General features: G+C 59.4%; 1 long non-coding RNA gene across 3 annotated transcripts; it reads right to left on the reverse strand.

Annotated features, from left to right (window-relative positions):
* Positions 1-2,665: 2,665 nt before the first annotated feature.
* LOC109274515 (uncharacterized) lies at positions 2,666-7,497 on the reverse strand. Of its 3 annotated transcripts, XR_002083646.2 has the most exons (4): positions 6,481-7,497; positions 6,133-6,271; positions 5,701-5,841; positions 4,890-5,236 (listed from the first exon to the last, which is right to left on the reverse strand). It is a non-coding gene; the product is annotated as an uncharacterized LOC109274515 (long non-coding RNA). The 3 variants fall into 3 exon arrangements; XR_008417312.1 differs by lacking the exon at positions 4,890-5,236 and adding an exon at positions 2,666-2,739 and having other exon boundaries at positions 5,701-6,271; positions 6,481-7,307; XR_008417311.1 differs by having other exon boundaries at positions 5,701-6,271; positions 6,481-7,307.
* Between the last annotated feature and the right edge of the window lie 740 nt (positions 7,498-8,237).

Raw genomic sequence — 8,237 nt, forward strand, 5'->3', positions numbered from 1 at the left:
ACAAGCCAGCAGCAATGCCCCCCACCAACCCCACGCACGCAGTGTAACCACCCCAAATGCCTCCGGACATCGCCTAATGCCCCCTGGCGGGGGTGGGGGGTAAGATCGCCCCCATGGAAAACCACTGCCCTGGACTCCCAACACTCAAATCAAGGAGGAGCAGGGAGTCCGGACCCTCACCTGACGGAGGGGGTCCTGGCACACCTTCTCCATCAGACTGTCTCCCGCCTCTGAGCTCTGGAGCGTGGTCCTTCCCTCCAGGACTGCGCTCCTCATTCAAAAGTTCTCTTTGGATTGAGCCGCGGGATCTGTCGCTGTTTGGAACCACCCAGAACCCGGCTGGGCTTTCCCCTGTGGCATTTGAAAAGAACCGTAATTTCCCTTCTCTCCTCCAGGGCCACACCCTCGGAGGCCAGGTACCTGCACATGGGAGGACAGAAAGGGCGGGGGGGTGACCCCCATCAGGCTCTGAGAAGGGGTGCCCCCTTCCCGGTCCACAGCGGACCCTGTCCCTTCTCCCTCTCTCTGAGCACTCACCGTCACCTGGCCCCGGAGCAGACATGACACGCGTGTGATGGTCGGGCTTCCCTTCAATGTCGGCTCTGTTCACGGCTCTCTGCCCGGGGACTCGACAGGGTCACACCAGACGGATGCACAACGGCTGATGGAAGACAGCCCCGCTGGTAACGGAGGACGCTGCCTGAGGCTTCAAGACCCCAGTGAGCCGGAGCTGGCGAGGGCTGGGCAAGGAGATCAAACGTGTAGAAACCTCGAAGCTCAGGGCTTGGGACACGAGGGCAGGAGAAACGAGTAAATGCTCGAGTTGGCGGCAGACCTATCGGAGGCGACACGAGCCACCCTACGTGGGCGTGGTAATCTATTTGTCAACTGCTATGCTAATAGAAATGAATATACTCATCAATACGTAAACACGACTTTGAGAAATATTTGATTTATCCCAACGTGCACGTGTGTATACAAACCACAGGGTATCACTTATCGTGGAAGCTGCTCGACCATCCATTCTAACAATTCCCCAGCAGGCGGTTGGCTTTTAGCACCTGCTGGGCCGGCCTTTGACGGGGCCGTTCCTAACTAAATGGCGTCCTTGTCTGAGCCGTGACTTGACAGGCGAACCCCCTGTCTTAGTCCGCTCGGGCTGCTAGAACGGGACGCCGCAGACCGGGGGCTCAAACAACAGATGTTAATTTCTCACAGTGCTGGAGGCTGGAAGTCCAAGATCAAGGTGCCAGCAGATGTGGTTCCCGGTGAAATCTCTTCCTGGCTTGTAAGTGGGCACTTTCTCACTGTGTGCTCACATGACCTCTCTGCATGTGAGTGGAGAGAGCCATACCCTCTCTCCCTCTTCTTATGAGGGCACTAATCCCATCCTGGGATCCCCCCCGATGACCTCATCTAAACCCGTGACCCCTCAGATGAAGGCCCCCTCTCCTAACACATCGTGTTGGGAGTCAGGGCTTCAACTCCTGGATTTGTTCTGGGGGAGACACGAACACTGAGTCCATGACACCCCCGAAAGGTCTCCAGCAGCCTGCCCGTCGAGAGTCCTTAGGACGCTGGTGCCCAGCCCTGTGTCGCCCCCAGCAGGCGGATGTGACCTGGCTACACAGCCAACCGGACACCTGACCCCGTCTGACCTCGCCACGTCCCCGACCTCGTCCCCAGCGCTGTCATAGAGATTCCGTGGAAAACTCCTTTGGGTTTTGACTCAGTTTCATGTGTCAGTTAAAACTTCCTTGGCCACCCTTCCTAAAACTCCCGGCTACCCATATGCCTCCTCTGCCCTGTTTTCTCCTGCACTTGTCCCTAGCTGGCAGTCCACACGTCGTCAGTCAGTAAGGAGCCAAGGCCGGGACTCCCCTCTGGGGAGGTTAACTGGGCTCCATAAGGTGGCCTATGGCCCCCACGAGGAGACTGCTCACCGGGAACCCTCAGCTCCACCGTCACAAAAATATAGGATTAAAAAAATTTTTTTTTAATTTATTTTAAGTTTATTTATTTTTGAGAGAGAGACAACAGAGAGTGAGTGGGGGAGGGGCAGAGAGAGAGGGAGACAGAGAATCCCAAGCAGGCTCCACGCTGCGAACACGGAGCCCGATGTGGGCCTCGAACCCACACGCCGTGAGATCGTGACCTGAGCCGAAACCAAGAGTCAGACGCTTAACCGTCTGGGACGCCCGGGTGCCCCCAAAATATCACAGGATTTTTTCAAGGCAAGGGGTGGGGGCGGAGGAAAGGGACTTTCTTGAGTGCCCGGCGCCTTCCGTCCATTGTCTCATTTGTCCCCCACGAGGACCTGTGAGGCAGGCGCTCTCGGTCCCGTGTTCCAGACGGTTTCAATCCAGGTCATGGAATCTTTAAGCGCAGAGTGGGGACCGGCCCCAGGTCTGTCCTGCTCCAAAGCTCGTGTCCCCTCTCTGCACAGCCTCCGGTTCTAGGGAGCAACGAAGACACAGACACCAAGCCCCCCGGGGGGGTGAACTTGACCCTCCCCCGCGTCCAGCCCAGCGATCCCAACGGCCGAGGACGCATGCCCGGCCCGGCGTTCCTGCCCATCAGAGCTGTCTGCTCCCATCAGGACAGGGCCTCTGACGTACAAAACCCAGGCCCTGCCTCGGGCTGGTCTCAGGTTTCCACGGCACAGTAAAGCGGCGTGTTTTTATTTCTCCATCTGTAAACATCTCTCCCTCTAACACGGTAACTGCTGTTTATACAGAGCTATAAAAACAGAGGTCAGAGCACAATAAGATTATAGTCTTACTTCAATACATCCAATCCATAATAAAATAAAATCTTACAAACGATCCAGAGGACCCGTTTAGGGGTTCTCGAAGAATTAATGTCCGTCGTATGTAAGGATTCTATTTGGGCATAATATTTTCCACAGCTGTCAGGGTCGATTTAAAAGGCAATATCCTTTCACTGCATTTGATTTAAACTCTGTTTATACCACGTGGGGGATTGTTAATTCTGCAACATCTGACTCAGGGGTGTTTGATTACGCCGAGGCCACCGCCAAGGGGACGACACGTGATGTCGTGGGAGCCCGGGGAGCAGGGAGAGAACCCAGCGGCGGGAAACGAGGTGCTCTGCTCCCCAGGCAGAGCCGGTGGGCTGGTGGCGGGAGCTTCGGTCTGAGATGGCTTGCCCGTGGCCACGCAGCAAGAACGCGCAGAGGTGGACTGTATCGGGCGACCTGGCCCCTGTCCGCCACCCCTGTTGCCCTACTCCGCTCCTTCCTGCTCTAGAACCCACCTCACCCCTCACAGCTCGCCGGCTTGAACCCCTGCCTGGGCTACGCCGGGTGCCCGGAAGTTTCCACGGGAGTTAATTTCCGATTGCCCAGTTCTACCGATGTCCGCTCCTGAGGAAGTGTATTTGGCCAAGGTTGTCCGTTGAAACAGAACAATAAAGAGATTCGTTAGAAGGGATGGGCTCACGCAGTTATGGAGACGGGCAGGTCCAGGCTCTGTAGGGCGAGCGGGCTGGCAGGCCGGAGACCAGGGACGAGGCGATGTTTCCGTTCAAGTCCGTCGGCTGGTGGAATTTCCTCTCGCTCAGGGGAGGTCAGTCTTCTGTTCTCTCCAGGCCGTCTACTGCTTGGAAGAGGCCCATCCACTTAATGGAGGGTAATTTGCTTTACTCAAAGTCTACCGATGTAAATGTTCATCTCATGCCAAAGACAGTGGTCACAGAAACACCCAGAATAACGTTTGACCGCGTGGCTGGACATCGTAGCCCAGCCAGGCTGAGACATAAATTAACCATCCACAGAAGTCAGGACGTCCACATACCATGCCGCTCCTTGGAGCCTCAGACAGCACAGCGGCTCAAGCCCAGGGGCTGCCGTCAGCTCCGCCTTTCGCCAGCTGGGGACCTTGGACGAGTCACTTCCTGTGTCTTGGGTCACGCCCTCTGCTGACCAGGGGAGTCAGAGTCCTGCCCCTTGCGGCTGGGGCGAGGGCCCAATGGGCCGGCGTCTATACGAGCTCGGCAGCGCGGCCGGCCAGCGGGGAGGTCTGGGAAACGCTGTTCCGGGGCGGCGGCGACGGCACGGCCCCACTGGCCGGCCCCCACCTCCCCGCACCCCTGCCCTCTGCAGCTGTCACTCGCCTGCCCCCTCTTCGGAAGCAGTCCTATGCTCTCCACGCCTTTCCATCTGCTCTGACCACTGGCTTCTGACTCAGCCAGGCCCTCTGGACCCTCCTTAGCCTCCATCCCTGGAGCCCACAGGGCTGATCTCTGTCCCCTTCCCCCCTCCCCCCCCACGTATGTGTGCACATAGACACAGGTGCACATTCGCACGTGTCCAACACACGCACACACACCCCTCACGTATACACACATGCACACTCCAGGATTGGGCAGCTGTGCTGGTTTGGCAAAAGCAAGCGGTATATAAAATCCCCTTTGTCTCCGCGTTCAGACAGGGTTTACAGAGACGCCCGCCGTGTCCGGCACTGTGCCTCCCTCTGGCCGCACGGAGACAACAGCGAGAGCGTGTGCTGTGTTCTTCCGGCCGCTGTGACCTTACGTGCCCGCTGAGGGGCGGATGGACGCCTGACACGGAAACGCGGCTGACAGCCGAGCACTTTCCTTCATCCCACAGTTACTGGGCCCCCACCGGTGTGCCAGGGGCTCGACCAGACCGCTCCGGAAGCTTCCATCTGAGGCTGTCCTTGTCCCAGCCGTGACAGACCCCACGGACTGTCATCCCCTGCTCCCCCGGTCGCGGGGCGCTCCGGCCCCGCGCGAGGCTTGTGAGCCCTAGAATACTCGTCCACAGAGCCAGAGGCAGGGCAGCGGGACCCGAGCTCCACGCCATCCGTCACCAAGCACCCATGAGCGACAAATCCGTGCCAGGCCCAGTCCTCGAGGAGGAGGTCGGTAAACCCACACGGTGGATCTCACCCCGCCGGGGTCAGCGGCCGCCACGGCGCCGATGGCGAGAGTCACAAGAGCCCTCGTCCCTCCCACCGCCCCGGGGTGCCCCCGCCAGCCCGGGAGCGACGGCTGCCTCCGAGCGCGCCCAGCCCGGCCCTTTCCCTTCCTGCACCCGGCGCCTCACGCTTCCCCACCTGAGCACCAGGCCACGGGGTTGGCGGGTGTCTGGAGCTGCATTTGGGGAAAAAGATGCCCCTGTGAGTTCCTGGGAGCTGGGGCTGAGGCAGGGCGGGAGGCAGGCCTCGCTCGGCCGCAGGCGGCCTCCGTGGGCCTGGGGGGGGGGGGGGAAGGAGGGAGGAATCACCTGAATCGTTTAGATTGGTTTTCACTCCCGTTTTTCCCACCGGCTGCGTATAGTTGAAAACGATGGTCCTGGGACTCCACGGTGCGTCCTCAGATCACGGCTCACAGGGATATGTTCTGTGACAGGGGCTGTGGCTCTGTGAGGGTCTGTGACACGTTCTGGCGTGTCTTTGTGTATCAGTGTGTGCGTCAAGGACTTCAGCTGCGCAGCCAAGCTGTGTGGGTGACATCTGTGTACAAGGTCCAGCCTCACGGAGGCGGGTAACAAGGACGGCCATGCAGGTGGGGAGGCCGGGGGGCCTGGAAGCAGGGGGGTTGGGAGGCCGGGGGGTGGGCTGGGAGGCTGGGGGCCTGGAAGCAGGGGGGTTGGGGGACCAGGGGGCCTCAGCCCAGCCTCGTGGCCCACAGTGTCGGGGCAGCCGTGTCACTCACCTGCTCTGTGCTGGCACAGGACCAGATTCCCAGCCTCTCTGGCTCTGATGGTCCTACGTGCGTGGAATGTTCTCGGCTTTCTCTAGATTGGCAACAAGCTGTAGTTGTGCGACTTTCCATAGATAACTTCACCCTAGAAAACTGCGGGAAACCAGAGCGATAAAGAAGGTTGAGGGAAAGCCCAGGGGGTGCTCCAGACCTGAACGAGGGCCGCGGAGGTGCACCGCAGTGGGGCAAAAACCCGGACTCTGAAGTCAGACAGACCCGGATCCCTGGCTCTGCCCCTTGCAGGCTGTGTGACCTTAGAGAAGTCACTCAACCTCTCTGGACTTCATCTCCTTCATTTGCAAAAAGGAACTGGCCACAACGGCAATGACAATCACACGGGCCACACGGGGAGACGCGAGGGTGAAAACATCACCGCGAACTTACTGGCAAACCGCCACGTGGTAGGTGCTTCCGGCACGTTTGTTGCTATGATTGCTGGAATGCGTACCCGAGGTGCACATCGGCGGCCCCTTCCCTGGTGGCCGCTGGTCGCAGGGCTGAGCAGCACACGGCAGCGCTTTGCCTGTGAAAACATTTTGGTGCAATTTTCCGACCCGCAAAAATATTTTTACAATGAAAACGCACGTCTGGTGTGGAGCTGCTCAGTCTCACTGGCTTATTTAGCTTTTCAGGAAAATAAACAAAAGCGAATTTGCGGACACTGGGGGATGGCCTCCAATCAAACAATCGTGCCCTCCCCCCCCACCCCACCGCCCTGCCCAGCAGACAGACCGGGTCAGCCAGTTTGTCACTTGTCTGGGAGGCCAATGAGCCCAGGGCCTTGCAGTCTCCAGGTGCAGCCGGGTCCCCTGGGCGCCTGCCCGGTCCTCGTCGCTCAGAGGAGGGGACAGCCCACAGCAGGAAGGGGACCCGCCCACGATCTCGCCGCAAGATGGTGTTTGCTCACTTGTCAGCTTGTTTAGATATCTGATATGACGTACCGAACACACAGCAATTCCTTAAGGAAGCCAGTCCGTCCCCGTTTTTTTCACAGGAGGAAGATGAGGTTTGCAGAGGTTGCTTGACGTGCCCAAGATCATCAGGCACCAGGGCTCAAGATTCCTGAACTCCCAGAACGTCTCCGGCCACGGTAGATGCACCTGCAGCCGGCTCACCCCGGGGGCCTCAGGAAGCCGCCCTGGCCGGTTCCTAGCCACCCGAGACATGCGGCGAGGTCCGCTCGGGCTAGAGGCACCGGCAGACACCAGTGTCCTCACGTTTTCCCAAAGGCCACTCTCCCGTGCCCGCAGCGGTTGAAGGCTTCACGCAGGCACAGCGGGCCCCTGGCCTCCGGCAAGTGCACCCAGAGCTGCACCTGCAATCACTCGCTGGGACGAGTGTGGAGAAGGAGAGGCAGGGACACGTGGGCACAGATGTCGGGGGGGGGGGGGCCCAGCCTTATGTGGGGGGCAAGGAGGCCTCCCGGACGACGCACCATCGCCAGGGTGAGGTAGCCAATGAGCAGGAAAAAACACCCCCACAAGGGGAGGGGCGGGGAGGGGCACAAACCGGGCGTTGACGAGCCGGAGGTGGCAAGAGCAGCAGGTGGGGGCAGAGCCACACGAAATGGGGCAGGGCTGACTCAGGCCACGCCTCCGGGCCTCGGAAGGGATTCGGGGCCTTCTGTGGACACGGGGCCAGTGGCTCGAGGGCTCCGAGGGTTAAGCAGGAGCCTGACTTGATGGGAATTAAGCATATTTACCGTCATTCTGGCCACCAGGTGAAGAGCGGCTTAGAAAAGGCAGGTCTGGGGGCGCCTGGGTGGCTCAGTCGGTTAAGCGGCCGACTTCAGCTCGGGTCATGATCTCGCAGTCCGTGAGTTCGAGCCCCGCGTCGGGCTCTGTGCGGACAGCTCAGAGCCTGGAGCCTGTTTCAGATTCTGTGTCTCCCTCTCTCTCTGACCCTCCCCCGTTCATGCTCTGTCTCTGTCTCAAAAATAAATAAACGTTAAAAAAAAAAAATTTAAAAAAAAGGCAGGTCTGGGGGGCCGCCTGGATGGTTCAGTGGGTCAAGTGACCGACTTGGGCTCTGGTCATGATCTCACGGGTCATGAGTTCGAGCCCTGCGCTGACAACTCAGATCCTGGAGCCCGCTTCAGATTCTATGTCTCCCACTCTCTGTTCCTCCCCCCACCCCCCCCAGAGTTGTCCGGGAAGAAGCAGAAGAGACCGGCCATGGGGACGGAGTGACACCAGGCCTCCTGCCTTCCTGGGCTTGGTGACCAGGCAAGGGCAGAGGGTCACGAGAGGGAAGGGTTCCACATCACCCCGGGTTTCTGCCTGGAGCACCTGGCTGGAAGCAGAGGAAGAAGACAAGTCTGGGGGCCCCTAAAGTCTGGAATGTCCTCTTTTGTTCTCGACACAAGACGGGCCCCCGCAGGTCTTAAGCGCTGTCCAGCTCCTGTGGAAAACCCAGCTGAGCCCAGAGGCACGGGAAAAACAAGTTCAGCCACATTCCCATCCACAGCCCAGCACCTGGCCTCTGTGATG

Source organism: Panthera pardus, unplaced genomic scaffold (assembly GCF_024362965.1).
Source record: "Panthera pardus isolate Hobbes unplaced genomic scaffold, ASM2436296v1 HiC_scaffold_24, whole genome shotgun sequence".
Lineage (NCBI taxonomy): Eukaryota > Metazoa > Chordata > Mammalia > Carnivora > Felidae > Panthera > Panthera pardus.